The sequence below is a fragment of the Salmo salar genome, unplaced genomic scaffold, assembly GCF_965601325.2.
Source record: "Salmo salar unplaced genomic scaffold, fSalSal1 ptg000578l, whole genome shotgun sequence".
In the NCBI taxonomy this organism is placed as follows: Eukaryota; Metazoa; Chordata; class Actinopteri; order Salmoniformes; family Salmonidae; genus Salmo; species Salmo salar.
Window position 1 is genome coordinate 492,427 of NW_027675424.1, and position 21,978 is coordinate 514,404.

At 40.8% G+C, this 21,978-nt stretch overlaps 1 pseudogene; it reads left to right on the forward strand.

Annotated features, from left to right (window-relative positions):
• Positions 1-1,809: 1,809 nt before the first annotated feature.
• Positions 1,810-16,082, forward strand: LOC145876313 (uncharacterized; annotated as a pseudogene).
• The last annotated feature ends 5,896 nt before the right edge of the window (positions 16,083-21,978 follow it).

A 21,978-nucleotide genomic window follows, 5' to 3' on the forward strand; every position in this document is an offset into this window, starting at 1 on the left:
CAAGGATCCCAGATAGCATTGACCATCGTGCATTCTTCTGTCTCTTTTACATAGCAGGTGTAAAATAAACACAGACAAGACAAGTAGGCACGCAGTGCATTATGGTCATTGTAGTTTAAAATAGCATCTAATTATGTAGGGTGACCATACGTCCTCTTTTTCCCGGACATGTCCTCTTTTTGGACCTAAAAAAATGCGTCCGGCCGGGATTTCTAAATCGCCCAGAATGTCCGGGATTCGGCTTTTGCTTCCTACAGTCGCCATTCGTTGTGTGCGTTTTGGGGGTTTTGCATTGCTTTGACCTTTTTCAAGCGCTCGTACTAAGACCGAAACAATTGTTAACGCTGTGATAGCACCACATTCTGTCGACATAGCTCAGAAAGCACTAGAAGACATACCTTACTGTGGTGTTTCTACTGATGGGAGCAATCACGGTGCTGTGAAAATATTCCCTCTGCTTATTCAGTATTTTGATTGGAAGAATGGTGGCGTGCAAAGTAAATTAGTCGAAGTTAAAAACACTCCAAATGAGACAGCTGATACGATCGCGCAATACATCAAAGAAACACTGGAAAATAATGGGATTTTTTCCAAATATATTGCATTTACAGTAGGGTGACCATACGTCCTCTTTTTCCCGGACATGTCCTCTTTTTGGAAAACTAAAATTTGGTCACCCTAAATTATGCCAATCTGTATGTGGGGTTGTTAGAGAAGAATGTGATTGTCAGCCCTAACAATCCATTCTAGCACCTCACCAGGCTCTGAAAAAGTCTTCATTGATGACGTGTTCCATCTATTCCAGGGGACAGCAGAGGAACTTCATCGATTCCACTCATTCATCAATACAAGCAGTAAACATCTGAAATTCACCCTCACCTTTGATAAGCATGAAACAAGTTACCCGATGGTTGGACAATACTTTTCTCGTTAATCATCTTAAATACTTAAACTGGAAATCAACCAATCCTCTATTGTTAACGCAGTGGAAAGGTCAAATGCTTTATTATCTACACATGTAAAGTGAGTGAGACGGAGAGAAATAAAATGGTTAGGTTATGGTAAAGTTTATAAAAGATCAAATAAAATATTTTTCCCAAAAATTGTTTTAAGTCCCAATGCAAAGTTACACCTCACTGTTCTATTTTTGGAGTTATTACATAAAACCAATAAGAATTCAGAAGAATGATAAAGTCAGGTGTGATGTAGTGTGGAGGACCAGCCTATTCCCTATGATGTAAACTACAACAGAAATAACTTGAAATGTATAACTTCAAATTAAACCATTAGTTTGCACTCATGACTTGAGTGATTAAAGTAAACCAACGTTTTGGAAATATATAATTCGCTGTCTAATCAAAGAATGTTAGTTATATGCAGTTATCTTAGCCAGCCAGCTAACATTAGCTATTTGGCCAACCAGCTATTAGCCTAACCAGCGCAGCCAATCAGCACGGCTATGGTCAGCGAGCTGGAGCTATTAGCCTAACCAGCGCAGCCAATCAGCACGGCTATGGTCAGCGAGCTGGAGCTATTAGCCTAACCAGCGCAGCCAATCAGCACGGCTATGGTCAGCGAGCTGGAGCTATTAGCCTAACCAGCGCAGCCAATCAGCACGGCTATGGTCAGCGAGCTGGAGCTATTAGCCTAACCAGCGCAGCCAATCAGCACGGCTATGGTCAGCGAGCTGGAGCTATTAGCCTAACCAGCGCAGCCAATCAGCACGGCTATGGTCAGCGAGGTGGAGCTATTAGCCTAACCTGCGCAGCCAATCAGCACGGCTATGGTCAGCGAGCTGGAGCCCAACTAATGGAGACCAGTTAGAACCCAACTAACAAAACCCAACTAAAACATGACTGCAGATCAGAAGAGACATACAGAATGATGGCAGGGAAAATCACAGCATTTAGAACAGACACATTTTATACGTAGCAGCATAGCCTTTATGTCATTATTATAGATGGTATCCTACACCGTAGCAGCATAGCCTTTATGTCATTATTATAGATGGTATCCCACACCGTAGCAGCATAGCCTTTATGTCATTATTATAGATGGTATCCCACACCGTAGCAGCATAGCCTTTATGTCATTATTATAGATGACATCCCACACCGTAGCAGCATAGCCTTTATGTCATTATTATAGATGGTATCCCACACCGTAGCAGCATAGCCTTTATGTCATTATTATAGATGGTATCCCACACCGTAGCAGCACAGCCTTTATGTCATTATTATAGATGACATCCCACACCGTAGCAGCATAGCCTTTATGTCATTATTATAGATGGTATCCCACACCGTAGCAGCATAGCCTTTATGTCATTATTATAGATGGTATCCCACACCGTAGCAGCATAGCCTTTATGTCATTATTATAGATGGTATCCCACACCGTAGCAGCATAGCCTTTATGTCATTATTATAGATGACACACCGTAGCAGCATAGCCTTTATGTCATTATTATAGATGGTATCCCACACCGTAGCAGCATAGCCTTTATGTCATTATTATAGATGACATCCCACACCGTAGCAGCACAGCCTTTATGTCATTATTATAGATGACATCCCACACCGTAGCAGCATAGCCTTTATGTCATTATTATAGATGACATCCCACACCGTAGCAGCATAGCCTTTATGTCATTATTATAGATGGTATCCCACACCGTAGCAGCACAGCCTTTATGTCATTATTATAGATGGTATCCCACACCGTAGCAGCATAGCCTTTATGTCATTATTATAGATGGTATCCCACACCGTAGCAGCATAGCCTTTATGTCATTATTATAGATGACATCCCACACCGTAGCAGCATAGCCTTTATGTCATTATTATAGATGGTATCCCACACCGTAGCAGCATAGCCTTTATGTCATTATTATAGATGGTATCCCACACCGTAGCAGCATAGCCTTTATGTCATTATTATAGATGACATCCCACACCGTAGCAGCATAGCCTTTATGTCATTATTATAGATGGTGTCCCACACCGTAGCAGCATAGCCTTTATGTCATTATTATAGATGACATCCCACACCGTAGCAGCATAGCCTTTATGTCATTATTATAGATGACATCCCACACCGTAGCAGCATAGCCTTTATGTCATTATTATAGATGGTATCCCACACCGTAGCAGCATAGCCTTTATGTCATTATTATAGATGACATCCCACACCGTAGCAGCATAGCCTTTATGTCATTATTACACAGGAAGGAGCAATGGATGGATAGTTCATTTATTTCCAAAGCTGCAATGATGGGATACACACAGTATGGATGAATGATCAGTAGTGACGGGATATAAATAGCACTCCCATAGCAATTCTCCATAAATCTGCCCTATAATATACTAACAAAAAACAATCAAGATGTCTGTCAAAGTTATTGTGATCATATAGTGGATTTAACAATTCCTACTAATTTCTAATTTACTATAATAAAATAAATACATAGTTTCCATGTGTAATCTCATATTCACAACATCAGAATAAACTGTCATCCATTTTAGTATCAAAATATATCAAATTAACCTGAAATATTACTCAATGTCCCCCTCTGGTGGTGAAGAAGTATAATCCACCTAAACTAACAGAACCGGGCTGATAAACTGGCTGGTGTTCATGAGTTTATAAAACACATACTTTATACATGTCATAAATTACCTGCATTGATGAGACACACAGTGTGGATGAATGATCAGTAGTCGACAGGATATAAATAGCACTCCTAAAGAAGATGCAGTGAGGATGAATGATCAGGATATAAATAGCACTCCTAAAGAAGATGCAGTGTGGATGATTGATCAGGATATAAATAGCACTCCTAAAGAAGATGCAGTGTGGATGAATGATCAGGATATAAATAGCACTCCTAAAGAAGATGCAGTGTGGATGAATGATCAGGATATAAATAGCACTCCTAAAGAAGATGCAGTGTGGATGAATGATCAGAATATAAATAGCACTCCTAAAGAAGATGCAGTGTGGATGAATGATCAGGATATAAATAGCACTCCTAAAGAAGATGCAGTGTGGATGAATGATCAGTAGTTGACAGGATATAAATAGCACTCCTAAAGAAGATGCAGTGTAGATGAATGATCAGGATATAAATAGCACTCCTAAAGAAGATGCAGTGTGGATGAATGATCAGTAGCGACAGGTTATAAATAGCACTCCTAAAGAAGATGCAGTGTGGATGAATGATCAGGATATAAATAGCACTCCTAAAGAAGATGCAGTGTGGATGAATGATCAGGATATAAATAGCTCTCCTAAAGAAGATGCAGTGTGGATGAATGATCAGGATATAAATAGCTCTCCTAAAGAAGATGCAGTGTGGATGAATGATCAGGATATAAATAGCACTCCTAAAGAAGATGCAGTGTGGATGAATGATCAGGATATAAATAGCACTCCTAAAGAAGATGCAGTGTGGATGAATGATCAGGATATAAATAGCACTCCTATAGAAGATACAGTGTGGATGAATGATCAGGATATAAATAGCATTCCTAAAGAAGATGCAGTGTGGATGAATGATCAGTAGTCGACAGGATATAAATAGCACTCCTAAAGAAGATGCAGTGTGGATGAATGATCAGGATATAAATAGCATTCCTAAAGAAGATGCAGTGTGGATGAATGATCAGTAGTGACAGGATATAAATAGCACTCCTAAAGAAGATGCAGTGTGGATGAATGATCAGGATATAAATAGCACTCCTAAAGAAGATGCAGTCTGGATGAATGATCAGGATATAAATAGCACTCCTAAAGAAGATGCAGTGTGGATGAATGATCAGGATATAAATAGCACTCCTAAAGAAGATGCAGTGTGGATGAATGATCAGGATATAAATAGCACTCCTAAAGAAGATGCAGTGTGGATGAATGATCAGGATATAAATAGCACTCCTATAGAAGATGCAGTGTGGATGAATGATCAGGATATAAATAGCACTCCTAAAGATGATGCAGTGTGGATGAATGATCAGGATATAAATAGCACTCCTAAAGAAGATGCAGTGTGGATGAATGATCAGGATATAAATAGCACTCCTAAAGAAGATGCAGTCTGGATGAATGATCAGGATATAAATAGCACTCCTAAAGAAGATGCAGTGTGGATGAATGATCAGGATATAAATAGCACTCCTAAAGAAGATGCAGTCTGGATGAATGATCAGGATATAAATAGCACTCCTAAAGAAGATGCAGTGAGGATGAATGATCAGGATATAAATAGCACTCCTAAAGAAGATGCAGTGTGGATGAATGATCAGGATATAAATAGCACTCCTAAAGAAGATGCATTTTCCAGTTTGCTACCAACTTGATAGAGGGAACTTCAGCATAAAACCCACATGGAAAACTGAGATTCGGCAAATAACATATAAAGAGAGGCCAAACCAACAACAGAAGTTACTAAAACATAAATTGCTAATGTATGATTTAAAAGGTGGATTTTATGATCTAATGTCAACTTTATACATTTCTATCCCAGGACCACTCAATTTTCAAATTCTCCATAAATCTGCTGTGGATTACCCAGAATCCCATACCTTTATCACTGAATGTAATGTAAACACACGAGCAGCAGTCTAAGGTCCTGCATCTCAGTGGTAGAGGCATCACTACAGACCCGGGATCAAAACTACAGACACGGGTCCGTTATTGTAAATAAGAATTTGTCCTTAGCTGGTTTGCCTTGTTAAATAAAGGTTAAATAAATGTTTTAAATGTAACTTCATTACACCGTTACACTGGCATACAAACCCGGTAGCATAGAGTTGATAATACATATGACGTTGGAAAATAGTGCATTGTGGGTAGTTTAGAAGATTTCCCTAAATAAGTTAATACTGTAACGACCCTGGGTTTATAAGCACGGATATTGACTCTGCCGTTCGAGCTTTTGCGGCACAGTTGATAGCGCGCTGGACTTCGGGCTTGAAGGTCGAGGGTTCGAGACCTGCTCCCTGCTGTTTCATTACAATACATTTGTAATAACGCAAAAAACATAACTGTTTGTCCTTATAGGGAACCAGATCGTGACTACAACTAGCTTACTAAGTCTTTAACCACACTGTGTTGTTACACTGGTGAGTAAAAAAATCTTCCTACAATCAAACTTGTCTGAAAATAAAATAGACATTTTACTCTACTGCGTTACCCACTCCAGTCAGCAGATGGCGGTCTGGGAATTTAAGGTAATGCTGTTGGTGTGACGTATAATCTAGTGGACGGAACGCTTCTTTCAACAGCAACAACAGTTATTCAGCCACCTCGGTAGCTTGCTAGACAAAATAGCCAAACCAATAAAGCTCTTTAGATGCTTTAGTGTATATTAGCCACTGTGTTTTAAACCCACTTCTGTCGTCTAGTTAGTTATCCGTTTTAATTTCATATTTACGGTGTTTTTGTTATTGATCAGCTAGCGGGCTGGTTAAGTTAGCATTAGCTTAGCTAACATCCCCGACCATGAGCTCACCAAGCTACTCTCCTCCTGCTAAAGAAGAGGTCTGCTGGACGGAGAAAGAGGGACTGTGGCTGAACGTTTTCGTGAAAGAGGAGAAGGAAGAGGAGGCTGTTTCAATACAAAAACAAGTAGAGGGTGAGGCTGTAACTGTGAAAGAAGAAGAGAAAGTAAATATTTAGGCTAATGAATATTTTAGGACCAGCGATGTCCCTTATTCCTACCCTTTAACTTTTTGTCTGACAAAATAAACATTTTACTCAACTGCGTTACCCACTCCAGTCAGCAGATGGCGGTCTGGGAATTTAACGCAATGCTGTTGGTGTGACGTATAATCTAGTGGACGGAACTCTTCTTTCAACAGCAGCAACAGTTAGTCGGACACCACGGTAGCTTGCTAGACAAAATAGCCGAACCAATAAAGCTCTTTAGACGCGTTAGTGTATATTAGCCTCTGTGTTTTAAACCCACTTTTGTCGTCTAGTTAGTTATCCGATTTAATTTCATATTTACGGTGTTGTTGTTATTATTCAGCTAGCGGGCTGGTTAAGTTAGCATTAGCCTAGCTAGCTAACATCTCCGACCATGCGGTCACTGAGCTACTCTCCTGCTAAAGAAGAGGACATCACAGTAAAACAAGAAGTAGAGGGTGAGGCCGTTACTGTGAAAGAAGAAAAAGACGCGTTCAGAGTGAAAGAGGAGGAGGATGTTACAGTAAAAGAAGAGGAGGATGCAGTTTATGGAGTGAAAGAGGAAGAGATGACTGTTACATCGATAGAGGAGGAAACTGGACATCTGGGCCCGGTTTCCCAAACGCATCTTAAGGCGTCCAATGGTTCTAACGGTGAACTTAGCCATAAGATGGTTTTGAGAAACCGTTCCCTGATTAACACTAGTAAGTACTGTCTTAAATACAGAGGCACAAACTCTGCAGTTGTTGAACTGATGTGTGGTGTTAAAGCGGAAATCTGCAATTGCTACACCTATATTGTGACTTTTAAATGATTTATTTATAGCCATTGATTCTTGAAGAATATAACACATGCCTCATGAACTTAGTTCAACTGTTGTACCCCATCAGAACCCCAAATAAGCTTTTTTTACTCCAATGTTTAGAAACAATGTAAACCAACATTGTATAGCCTCAACATGGTTAAAACTATAATGTTGACATCATGGATGGTCAGTCCTTGCATCCATAGTTCTGTCTATGAATTTGAAAGTAGTTACATTTCTCCAACCCCATCATCTTATTACCAAAACAGTGTTTGAACTGCAGATTGATGGGTTGTGTGGGTTTTTTAAACAGCAACAAAATGGCTGCCCAGAGACTTGGTTTGGTAAACAGCTGAGGAATGGGGGCTGGAGAAATGTAACCACTCTCAAATTCATAGAGAAAGCTATTGTAGCAACCATAACCCAACACCCAGCGACCTCTTCAAGAAGTTCAGACATTTTGGTGTAACAGTTATAAGGTGTTGGCTTGACAGTTGCTGGACCCAGGTTTGAGTTCAGCTCAGGACTACCCCCTGAATTCACTACACTATAAATACAAAGGCTGGACATCCATGAGGTCAAAATTATCGTTTTAACCAGATTGAGGCTATATAGTATATTCTAGAATTGCCAGTGAAGATTTGTTGTGGGGGTCAAATTGTTACAGCTGTTGATAAGTCATTGTATAATATTCAGCCAACTTTTTTTTCATGTCATTACATACCTAGATACATTCATGAATTGGTTTGAAACCTTTGTTTTAAAACCTTCTCAAAGTTGGTGCCTTGATGGATTTGTAGAAAACGGTTTGTCATAAAACACTATTTTTTTATTAATTAAATGTAACCTGCTCCAATATCCAATGATAGGCGTGGCGCGAATTACAAATTCCTCAAAAATACAAAAACTTCCATTTTTCAAACATATGACTATTTCACAGCATTTTAAAGACAAGACTCTCCTTTATCTAACCACACTGTCCGATTTCAAAAAGGCTTACAGCGAAAGCAAAACATTAGATTATGTCAGCAGAGTACCAAGCCAGAAATAATCAGACACCCATTTTTCAAGCTAGCATATAATGTCACAAAAACCCAGAAGACAGCTAAATGCAGCACTAACCTTTGATGATCTTCATCAGATGACACACCTAGGACATTATGTTATACAATACATGCATGTTTTGTTCAATCAAGTTCATATTTATATAAAAAAACAGCTTTTTACATTAGCATGTGACGTTCAGAACTAGCATACCCCCCGCAAACTTCCGGGGAATTTGCTAACAATTTACTAAATTACTCACGATAAACGTTCACAACGATATGTCCGATTTTAAAATAGCTTTTTGGTGAAAGCACATTTTGAAATATTCTAAGTACATAGCCCAGCCATCACGGGCTAGCTATTTAGACACCCGGCAAGTTTAGCACTCACCAATATCAGGTTTACTATTATAAAAGTTTGATTACCTTTTGTTGTCTTCGTCAGAATGCACTCCCAGGACTGCTACTTCAATAACAAATGTTGGTTTGGTCCAAAATAATCCATCGTTATATCCGAATAGCGGCGTTTTGTTCGTGCGTCCCAGACACTATCTGAAATGGTAAATCAGGGTCGCGCACATGGCGCAATTCGTGACAAAAAAAGTCTAAATATAAAATTACCGTACTTCGAAGCATGTCAACCGCTGTTTAAAATCCATTTTTATGCCATTTTTCTCGTAAAAAAGCGATAATATTCCGACCGGGAATCTCCGTTTAGCTAAACAGAGGAAAGTAAACAAAGCTTTCGGTCGACGCGGGCACGAGCCTGAGTCTCACAGTACTGTAACCAGCCACTACCCAAACGCGCTACTTTTTTTCAGCCAGAGCCTGCAAAGCCACGATTCAGCTTTTTACCGCCTTCTGAGACCCTATGGCAGCCGTAGGAAGTGCCACGGGACAGCTAAGATCCTGACTCTTCAATAAACAGAGACAAGAAGAACGACACCTTGTCAGACAGGCCACTTCCTGAATGAAACCTTCTCAGATTTTTGCCTGCCAAATGAGTTCTGTTATACTCACAGACACCATTCAAGCAGTTTTAGAAACTTTAGGGTGTTTTCTATCCATATGTAATAAGTATATGCATATTCTAGTTACTGGGTAGGAGTGGTAACCAGATTAAATCGGGTACGTTTTTTATCCAGCCGTGAAAATACTGCCCCCTAGCCATAACAGGTTAAAATCAATTTTTATGCCATTTTTCTCGTAAAAAAGCGATAATATTCCGACCGGGAAAGCGTGTTTAGGTTCAGAGACGAAAGAAAATAAAAACATGGGGTCGTCTCGTGCACGCGCCTAAGCCCATTGTCCTCTAATAGAGCACTTGCCAAAAGCGCTAAAGTTTTTCAGCCAGCGCCTGGAATTACATCATTCAGCTTTTTCCCGGGTTCTGAGAGCCTATGGGAGCCGTAGGAAGTGTCACGTTACAGCAAAGATCCTACATTTTCTTTAAACAGAGCCAAGAAGCTCAAGGAATGGTCAGACAGGCCACTTCCTGTACAGAATCTTCTCAGGTTTTGGCCTGCCAAATGAGTTCTGTTATACTCACAGACACCATTCAAACAGTTTTAGAAACTTTGGAGTGTTTTCTATCCAAAGCTAATAATTATATGCATATTCTAGTTTCTGGGCAGTAGTAATAACCAGATTAAATCGGGTACGTTTTTTATCTGGCCGTGTAAATACTGCCCCCTACCCCCAACAGGTTAACAAACCTCCAAACGAGCTTCAATGCCATAGAACACTCGTTCCGTGGCCTCCAACTGCTCTTAAACGCTAGTAAAACTAATCGCTAATAACCGATCGCTGCCCGCACCCGGATGGTTCTGACTTAGAATATGTGGACAACTATAAATACCTAGGTGTCTGGCTAGACTGTAAACTCTCCTTCCAGACTAATATTAAGCATCTCCAATCCAAAATGAAATCTAGAATTGGCTTCCTATTTTGCAACAAAGCCTCCTTCACTCACGCTGCCAAACATACCCTCGTAAAACTGACTATCCTACCGATCCTTGACTTTGGCGATGTCATTTTCAAAATAGCCTCCAACACTCTACTCAGCAAACTGGATGCAGTCTATCACAGTGCCATCCGTTTTGTCACCAAAGCCCCATATACCACCCACCACTGGGACCTGTACGCTCTCGTCGGCTGGCCCTCGCTACATATTCGTCGCCAAACCCACTGGCTCCAGGTCATCTATAAGTCTTTGCTATGTAAAGCTCCGCCTTAACTCAGCTCACAGGTCACCATAGCAACACCCACCCATAGCACGCGCTCCAGCAGGTATATCTCACTGGTCATCCCCAAAGCCAACACCTACTTTGGCCGCATTTCCTTCCAGTTCTCTGCTGCCAGTGACTGGAACGAATTGCAAAAATCGCTGGAGTTGGAGACTTATATCTCCCTCACTAACTTTAAGCATCAGCTATCTGAGCAGTTTACCGATCGCTGCAGCTGTACACAGCCCATCTGTAAATCGCCCATCCAACTGCCTACCTCATCCCCATGTTTTTATTGACTTTTTTTGCTCTTTTGCACACCAGTATTTCTACTTGAACATCTATCACTCCAGTGTTAAATTGTAATTACTTCACTACTATGGTCTATTTATTGCCTTGCCTCCGTACTCCATTTGCACACACTGTATATAGATTTTTGTATTGTGTTATTGACTGTTCGTTTGTTTATCCCACGTGTAACTCTGTTGTTTGTGTCGCTCTGCTTTGCTTTATCTTGGCCAGGTTGCCACCCAAATGGATACTGTCATTAACGTGGTTCTTCTATAATTACACATAACTCATAATACTGTAGCAAATATTATATTAAACAGGACATTCAAACGAGCCTTACAATTATAATCCAAAGTATTGTGAAATGCACTCATAAGCAACCTGGAAATGGAGGTTACTCCCCTGAGTTTTCCCCCATTCACATTCAGAATACATCGTGAAAAACTAAAATCTTTGCTCGCCATTTTTGCTCCAGGCAGATATAGTACATCCATAACAAGTGGTTTCCTCATTAGCTGGAGGAGTTTCTATAACCAAATTGCATGTGCATCGCACTCGTGCCGCAATTTTAGCAAACACAGAAAGGGGCCTATATTGGAGACCAAAAGTCGTCTGGCACACTGTTTAGAGTTTCAAAAACATGAATAACGTATTTCTAGCCTACAATCATCTATGTTACTACTCATGTGAAAACAAGACAATATATGACTATTCTTGCTCATTTTAAGACAATTGTCAAATAATGTTTACATTCATTACAGACGTCAATTGTTGTCCAACATCATGGCTCCGCTGTTGGCATCACCTTTTACAGTGGATTACCGCTGTTGTGGGCCTTTAACCATCTATCTGACTTTGTTGTTCACACAGGAGAGATACGGGACTATCGTGGATCCTCTGGGGAGCCTCAACAACCTCGTGATGCTGACGAGGCAGAGAAGAGTCTCTCCAGATCAGAACACCTCAATAAACACCTGCAGAGATCCACAGGGAAGAGAACTCACTGCTGCTCTGACTGTGGGAAGAGATTCACCTCATCAGGCATTACAATTCATCAGAGAATCCACACAGGAGAGAAACCTTATAGCTGTAGTCAATGTGGGAAGAGGTTTACTCAGTCAACCAGCCTGATATCACACCAGAGAATACACACAGGAGAGAAATCTTATAGCTGTGATCAATGTGGGAAGAGTTTTAGTCAGTCTCGCTATCTGACAGTGCACCAGAGAACACACACAGGAGAGAAATCTTATATCTGTGGTCAATGTGGGAAGAGTTTTACTACATCTGGCTCTCTGACTTCACACCAGAGAATACACACAGGAGAGAAACCATATAGCTGTCATCAATGTGGAAAAGGTTTTTGTCAATCTAGAGATCTGACAGTGCACCAGAGAACACACACAGGAGAGAAACCTTATAGCTGTGATCAATGTGGGAAGAGTTTTACTACATCTGGCTCTCTGACTTCACACCAGAGAATACACACAGGAGAGAAACCATATAGCTGTCATCAATGTGGAAAAGGTTTTTGTCAATCTAGAGATCTGACAGTGCACCAGAGAACACACACAGGAGAGAAACCTTATAGCTGTGATCAATGTGGGAAGAGTTTTACTACATCTGGCTCTCTGACTTCACACCAGAGAATACACACAGGAGAGAAACCATATAGCTGTCATCAATGTGGAAAAGGTTTTTGTCAATCTAGAGATCTGACAGTGCACCAGAGAACACACACAGGAGAGAAACCTTATAGCTGTGATCAATGTGGGAAGAGGTTTACTCAGTCAACCAGCCTGATATCACACCAGAAAATACACACAGGAGAGAAATCTTATAGCTGTGATCAATGTGGGAAGAGTTTTAGTCAGTCTCGCTATCTGACAGTGCACCAGAGAACACACACAGGAGAGAAACCTTACATCTGTGGTCAATGTGGGAAGAGGTTTACTACATCTGGCTCTCTGACTTCACACCAGAGAATACACACAGGAGAGAAACCTTATAGCTGTCATCAATGTGGAAAAGGTTTTTGTCAATCTAGAGATCTGACAGTGCACCAGAGAACACACACAGGAGAGAAACCTTATAGCTGTGATCAATGTGGGAAGAGTTTTACTACATCTGGCTCTCTGACTTTACACCAGAGAGAAACCTTATAGCTGTGGTCACTGTGGGAAGACTTTTAGTCAATCTAGCGCTCTGACTTTACACCAGAGAACACACACAGGAGAGAAATCTTATAGCTGTGATCAATGTGGGAAGAGTTTTACTACATCTGTCTCTCTGACTTTACACCAGAGAATACACACAGGAGAGAAACCTTACAGCTGTGGTCAATGTGGAAAAGGTTTTTGTCAATCTGGAGATCTGACAGTGCACCAGAGAACACACACAGGAGAGAAACCTTATAGCTGTAATCAATGTGGGAAAAGTTTTACTCAGCTATGCAACCTGATATCACACCAAAGAACACACACAGGAGAGAAACCTTATAGCTGTAATCAATGTGGGAAAAGTTTTACTCGGTCAAGCAGCCTGATATACCACCAGAGAACACAAACAGGAGAGAAACCTTATATCTGTGCTCAATATGGGAAGAGGTTTGGTCGATCTGGGCAGAGGACTGTACACCAGAGAACACACACAGAAGAGAATCCTCATAGCTGTGCCCAGAGATAATCTGATAAAAGATCTCTGATCAAATATCAGAGAATACATACATGAAGGAGTTGTTTCATGATATAAATGAAATTAAATCTCACAATGTAGAATGTTTTAACATTGTAGTCGGAGATTTTTAATGATGTCACAATGTAGAACCCTAAACGTTTGTCCCCTGTTCTATTGATTTCAACATGATATGGATATTAGCCTCAGGGGGGAAATCCAGGCTCTGAAATGGAAGAGTTACTATTTATGTGATTTAATAAAAAGTGACTAACACAAATAGAGTTGTGTTACACTTACCATGTTGGTGACCCACTTCAATCACAATGCAACACTTCAAAATGTAGCTAGCTGTTTTCTACAAATTGTCCTCTAACCAGGGATGTACACATTATTCCCAGATTCCGTGTGGTTTTTGAGCTGTTAGTTTTTACAGGAAGTGCAACCTCATCTCCCTCCTGTCGTACAATTGATTTCAACATGATATTAATGAGTTGTGACAAATTAGTGTTGATCATTTCTTTGTTTAGCGACCCCTACATTTAAATGTATCAGTCCAAAATGTAGCTGACTGTCTTCTGCAGGTTGTCCTCTAACCAGTGAGGTAAAATATATCTCCCATTTCCATGTGTTTGTTTAGTTGTGTTAGTTTCAACATCACGTACAACCTGATTTCCCCCCTAATCGATATCAGTGATTTATTGCTACTTGTCAAAACAACAGTGTTTTTGGTGCTTGTGCAGTTTATAAGGAGCTTGGTTTAAAATAATACAAGTAATATGATTATTGTGGCAGATGTTTGTGTTCATAGCACATTTTATGTTTAGTTTTTCAATATATCCCAAACTGTTTCTGCATATTGGTTATTGATGTAGACAAGTTAAAACTGGGTTTTGACATTGGGGATATCCCACCAAATATTTCATATTTACATTTCATGTAACATTTAGTAATGATAATTATTTATGCAACCAACTGACCATTTTTTTGTGCAATTATATTGACATTGTTGCCCTGCTTTTAGAATATCAGGGTTCATTCTCACAAGGGTGGGCAGCCATAAAGATTTGTGTTTTGTGTTTAGCCAGTGCGTTACCATGGATCTTATTTTGACTGCACGTTTTTCCGTATTGGAGATGAGTTTGGTTTGGGCTCATTCCAAGGGGACCAGAGTTCTAGAAGCTAGTGAGTTTTAGGAAGAGGAGAATTATAGAAGTTAGTGAGTTTGAGGAAGACGAGAGTTCTAGAAGCTAGTGAGTTTTAGGAAGAGGAGAGTTCTAGTAGCTAGTGGGGGAAAAATGTTTTTTTCTTGTTTTTAATTGTTGACAGCCAGTAGACACCATGTTTATATTGTAGAAGGTGAAGCATTGTAGTTGATTATAATGTGAAATAGAAGTTGTTTTCTGTTGATGGTGAGCAAACTTTTAAGGTGTTAGTCTTTGGTTTTTCCATTTTGTGTTTTGAGGTTGGACTTTAGCACGTCTAGCTCGTTAGCACGTCTAGCTCGTTAGCACGTCTAGCTCGTTAGCACGTCTAGCTCGTTAGCACGTCTAGCTCGTTAGCACGTAGGACGCACTGATTGGTGTCACCTCGTTAGTCAGTATGTGTTACACCTGTGCTGGCTTGTCCATCTCGTTAGTGGGAAGGTGTTTCACCTGAGCTGGTCCAGGTTCTATTTAAGAGTGTCTGGCCCAGTGCTCCAGTTGTCTTGATACATGTGGAGAGTCAACACCTTTAGTTGCTCCAGCTTTTTGGTTTGCTTCCTGTCTTTGAGTTTGGTGTGGGTTTTTCTTTTGTGGACACTGAGAGCAAAACTGCAACATTATGTTATAATACTTTTATTGCATCAAATGGTTGTTTTATGCAACAGAATAGAGGGTTCTTAGAACTATTGTGTCTGTGTGTTCTACTGAGGATGGGTCTCTGGGAGAAAACACTGACAGGAGATTTACAATGTCTTTTGGGTGATAAAACCTAGAGACTGCATTCCAGAGCATGAGTTAATGTTTCTGTTCTATATGGTACCAGGGAGAGATGACCTCAGGGCCAGACCCTGGTCTCTACATGAAGAGTACTGTTTTTACAGCAGATACTGTCTGCTGAGAATTATAAGCATCTTTCATACAAATCTTAACCTTGTGACCCGTTCTATACATCTGTTGTTGGTCATGTAGGTTGAAAGGGGTGTATCTTGGCTGTAAAAGACCTTTGTACTTTTGTATCGTGGCTCTCAACGAATCATCTGGGGGTGATTTGTCGACCAGCCATCATTTTCGTAGAACACTCAATTGATTCACTTTATATGTGTGTGTTGTATTGACCTGCTCCCGTATTAATAAGTGAATAAAGATTTAGTTTTAGAATAACGCTGACTTGTGTGATAAGTTTGTTTCCTCAATTGATATTAAAGAAATTAACCTCCACATTTGGCGATGGGGATGTGAATCTTGACCTGACTCCTGACGACCTGGGTAAATGACCTGGCTCCTGACGACCTGGGTAAATGACCTGGCTCCTGATGACCTGGGTAAATGACCTGGCGACCTGGGTAAATGACCTGGCTCCTGATGACCTGGGTAAATGACCTGACTCCTGACGACCTGGGTAAATGGTGCACCAGGGATCCCTCAAACTTGGGATCTCAGGGAGACTTCGGGAACGGAGCAAATGAACCCACCTTTGATCTGAGTGGATACCACAACTCAAACCTAGTTTAAAAAATAATGAGGTGAGCGAAACACGCAAAGTGGAGATTTTAGAAAATCCTCGTAGGCTCTGAGTGTGTATTCCTGTGTGAGGGGGGGCACCTTGGAGGTGTAAACAGGGCCCAGTCAGGAGGCTCTGAGTGTGTACTCCTGTGTGGAGGTGTAAACAGGGCCCAGTCAGCTATCTCTGTAAACTGGATGAAAACTAGAATCTGTGTTTACTAGTTAAGACTATTTATGATATAGTATAAGATAGTAAGGTGCACCTGTAATTGTTTTAAACCTGTAATTATTTTAAACCTGGACACCATTTTAGAAGTATTGAAAGATGTAAATGTATGAGTTACATTATCCTAGGAACTAACCATTAGATAGAAATGTGAAAATATTCCTGCAGGTTAATATATTGTTGAAAAACAACTAATTGATTAGGTATGTTTGGGAATAGCATTGTGTGACTGTGATATGAGAGTTGTGTGACTGTGGTATGAGAGTTGTGTGACTGTGATATGAGAGTTGTGGAAATGAGTCTTAATCTGATGTTTGGATAGTAACATAGAAATATGCTGAATCAGATGATTGAAATGTGGATAATAAGCGGGATGATATTTTAGAAAGCAGCGGAAGGTCTATAGTTCCTGGGAGGCTTGATTTTGCCGTGGTCTCTGGGAGGTTAGAGAACAGTTGAGGATCCCATGGTCATTGTCTGGGAAACTAAAGTTTATTTTTGGTTCTGCTGGGAGGATGTTTGGAGAGATGCTTCGTAGCTATGGAGAGTCCCTGAAAAAGCAAATGGAATGGTTGTCGTGACTACCTGAGAATTTCTTACGTTTTATATGGATTCTGTGAATATATGAACATATGATGAATTGTATGTGTGTATAATGATTACTAGAGATTTGATGAAGTAATACTGGGAATATAATTAGATACAATTTAAACAACCCATATGTAGACGAACGTAGGCTTTGAGTTGGTATCTTTAATGGATCATTTGATAAAGATGAGGTTTAAGCATTATTAAACTGTCTACAAAGTCTGAGCAGTTGTCTCAGAAACTGATGGGAGTGTGTCCACTTTAGGGTAAGTTACCCTAACAATGTAACTATAAAACGCTTATTGGATTTTCTCCGTCCGGGTACTATATTTCAAATACATGTAAATCTACATTTGAAATGGGGGGGGGGGGGGTTCTTCCTGGTATGAGAGGAGTTGGGGGGGAGTTTAGTTAGTTAGTTAGTTAGTTAACGAAGCTAACATTAGCTAGTTCATTATCACAAAAGTGAGAACTGCTCTAGATTGGAAACTTACGTTAATGAGTGTAAAGCCATATTGTCTTCATGGAAACGATATACAATATATGGGAAAGAATATAGTTGAGGAAATAATCCAAACCTAGTTGTGCCTAGTTAGGACATAACGTTAGCTAGCTAGCTAACGGTACTGTACTGTAGCTCATACAACGCCGACGGTCAAACCCGGCTTTCTAATATTTACGTTCATTAACTATAGTAACGTTATGGAAGATATTCACAGAAAACTATTATTAGTATGTTATATTATTATAATACATTATTTCGAGACATATTCAGAGCCAAACATCAACCCAACTTAACCTTTTTAACTGTTGTCGCATCCAAACTTGTCACCATCGTTTTCAGTTGTAATTGCGAAGTTCCCGGAAGAAGTCCAGCAACAACGGAGGTTCCTCGATGAACCCACCTTCTAACAAGTTCTTTGAAGAACCTTTTGGGGCTGTTTTTCATTGACCAAGAACCCTACGGTTCTTAGGGGATCTGAGAACAACTCCAGTTGAACCCTTCATTTTTAGAGTGTAGTCGGCTCTATTTACTCTCAGATTCAAACATGATGATTAGTATCAACGATCAAGTCAGCTGCTGCTGCTCCAATACAGTATGAGGTGAGACGGTGAACTGGGCAGTCAGCTGCTGCAGCTCCAATACAGTATGAGGTGAGACGGTGAACTGATGTTGAACCGGGCAGTCAGCTGCTGCTGCTCCAATACAGTATGAGGTGAGACGGTGAACTGATGTTGAACTGGGCAGTCAGCTGCTGCTGCTCCAATACAGTATGAGGTGAGACGGTGAACTGATGTTGAACCGGGCAGTCAGCTGCTGCTACTCCAATACAGTATGAGGTGAGACGGTGAACCGGGCAGTCAGCTGCTGCTGCTCCAATACAGTATGAGGTGAGACGGTGAACCGGGCAGTCAGCTGCTGCTGCTCCAATACAGTATGAGGTGAGACGGTGAACTGATGTTGAACCGGGCAGTCAGCTGCTGCTGCTCCAATACAGTATGAGGTGAGACGGTGAACTGATGTTGAACCGGGCAGTCAGCTGCTGCTGCTCCAATACAGTATGAGGTGAGACGGTGAACTGATGTTGAACCGGGCAGTCAGCTGCTGCTGCTCCAATACAGTATGAGGTGAGACTGTGAACTGATGTTGAACCGGGCAGTCAGCTGCTGCTGCTCCAATACAGTATGAGGTGAGACGGTGAACTGATGTTGAACCGGGCAGTCAGCTGCTCCAATACAGTATGAGGTGAGACGGTGAACTGATGTTGAACCGGGCAGTCAGCTGCTGCTGCTCCAATACAGTATGAGGTGAGACGGTGAATATGTACATGTAGGTAGAGTTATTAAAGTGACTATGCAGAGATGATAACAGAGAGTGGGGGGGGGGGGCCTTCCTCTGACACCGCCTGGTAAAGAGGTCTTGGATGGCAGGGAGCTTGGCGCCAGTGATGTACTGGGCTGTACGCACTACCCTCTGTAGTGCCTTGCGATCGGAGGCAGAGCAGTTGCCATACCAGGCAGAGATGCAACCAGTCAGGATGCTCTCGATGGTGCAACTGTAGAAGCTTTTGAGGATCTGAGGACCCATGCTAAATCTTTTCAGTCTCCTGTGGAGGAATAGGTTTTGTCGTGCCCTCTTCACGATTATCTTGGTGTGCTTGGACCATGATAGTTTGTTAGTGATGTGGACACCAAGGAACTTGAAGCTCTCAACCTGCTCCACTACAGCCCCGTCGATGAGAATGGGGGCGTGCTGTCTTCCTTTTCCTGTAGTCCACAATCATCTCCTTTGTCTTGATCATGTTGAGAGAGCGGTTGTTTTTCTTGCACCACACGGCCAGGTCTCTGACCTCCTCCCTATAGGCTGTCTCATCGTTGTTGGTGATCAGGCCTACCACTATTGTGGCATCGGCAAACTTAATAATGGTGTTGGAGTCGTGCCTGGCTGTGCAGTCATGAGTGAACAGGGAGTACAGGAGGGGGCTGAGCACGCAACCCAGAGGGGCCCCTGTGTTGAGGATCAGTGTGGCGGATGTGTTGTTACCTACCCTTAAAAAACATGAGCTGGCGCACACCCAGAAGAATAGTTTGTGAGGAGGTGCTGACTAACGGCGAATAAACTATAAACTATCAAAATAAAGTTGCACACTCCATATATAAACTCCCAGTCATTTATTGGGTATTTACCAACGTTTCAGCATCATTGTGCCTTCCTCAGGGTGATGTCATGAATACTTGAACCAGGTTATGTAGACAAACAGTGCAATTAGTGCAACCAATGACAATAGAGAGGGGTGTGTCATAATGATTAAGTTAATTACAATGAATTAGTGAAACTGTTAAATAGTATATGACATTAAATATTTTACTGTATTGTTATCATATAGAAACATCATGGAATATTGTACATCATATTAAATATATTACTGTATTGTTATCATATAGAAACATCATGGAATATATTAAATATATTACTCTATTGTTATCATATAGAAACATCATGGAATATTGTACATCATATTAGCATCAACATACATTGTTTCATTCAATTTCACATAATAAGGATATTTAATATTTTCAAGTTCAGAAGTCAGAACTCATCACCTGCTATGTAAAAGAGACAGAAGAATGCACAATGGTCAATGCTATCTGGGATCCTTGGGACATCCCTACCCTAAACCCTAACCTTAACCCCTACCTTAACCATTTTAAATGTCAACTTCAATGGGCTATGGACGTCCCAAGGATGTATCTCTACCTGAAAATACATGATCTAAGTGATTGATAGTTGGTATTCAGCAGTCATAAAGCCTTATTTACTTTAATGAACTACTAAAATAGTGATTTAGTCAGACAGCATAGACAGCAGCTCTACACATTATTGACTGACTGATCCATTCATCCTTCCATCCCTCCTCAGCCTTCCTCTCCTCTGAAGACCCAGTGAGGGTGGAGCTCAGTCAGAGAGCTGTTGAGGGACTGGTTAGGAAGAACACTTCTACAGCCAGAGAGGTGAGAGGTCACACATGGTTTAGATGGTAAATATTTATGTCCCCTTAGCGGTTCATCACGTCAGCAAAAGGGAATATGTTCCATCATCTATGTTTATTTACATTAGTGCAAATTGTCCACTGATATCGGTGTAATTTCTCACCCCTTTAAGCTGTATGAAAGTGAATTTCCCCTTAGGCATACATACATGTTTTTTGTTATTACCCGAGCCACCTGAGCCACTGCCTGTTCACCCGCTATCATTCAGAAGGCGATATCAGTACAGGTGCATCAAAGCTGGGACCGAAAGACTGAAAAACAGCTTCTATCTCAAGGCCATCAGACTGTTAAACAGCACAGAGAGGCTGCAGCCTACATATAGACTTGACATCATTGGCCACTTTAATAAATGGAACACTAGTCACTTTAATAATGTTTACATATCATTTCTCATCTCTATGTATAAACTGTATCTCAGTCTATGCTGCTCTGACATTGCTTATCCATATATTTATATATTCCTAATTCCATTCCTTTACTTAGATTTGTGTGTATTAGGTATTTGTTGTGAAATTGTTAGATATTAATTGTTAGATATTACTGCACTGTGGGAACTAGAAGGACAAGCATTTCGCTACACCCGCAATAACATCTGCTGAACACCTGTATGTGACCAACAACATTTGATTTATGAAGGTCATTTGTGTAAAATGTACTTTTCCCAGCATATCTTTACATTGCTTATGCATATTCAATGGCCGGACTGCATCCAGACTATGTCAAATGCCCATCCTGGTAGATCTGAACCTAATGCAGCTTGGAGTGATCAGAAGTCACATTTAGGTGCCAGGTGTAACTGAGGCCATAGATGCTCCATATACATTACTTTGAGTGTTTTATATAATATGACTAAATGTGTTTCTGTGTTGCAGGGGCAGTCAAGAAATGGAACAGCAAGGCCACAGAACATGACATAAGCAGAACTGTGGGAGACCACCTCAAGCCCCTGGTAGAGCCGGGGGTGGTGTTTACCACTCCACCACGCCTTCAGCAGGCTGGAAAAGAGTGATTGATACGGTTTTTCATACTAAGGTGGGCCAAGAGTTTGTTGATTGGTCAGTCATTGGGTAAATTTGTTTTACAATGTGTTCAAATCAAGCTTTATTTATACAGACTTGTCAGACATGGATGCAACACAATGGCTTCACAGGAAAAAACTATGAAAATAATCAGAAATATT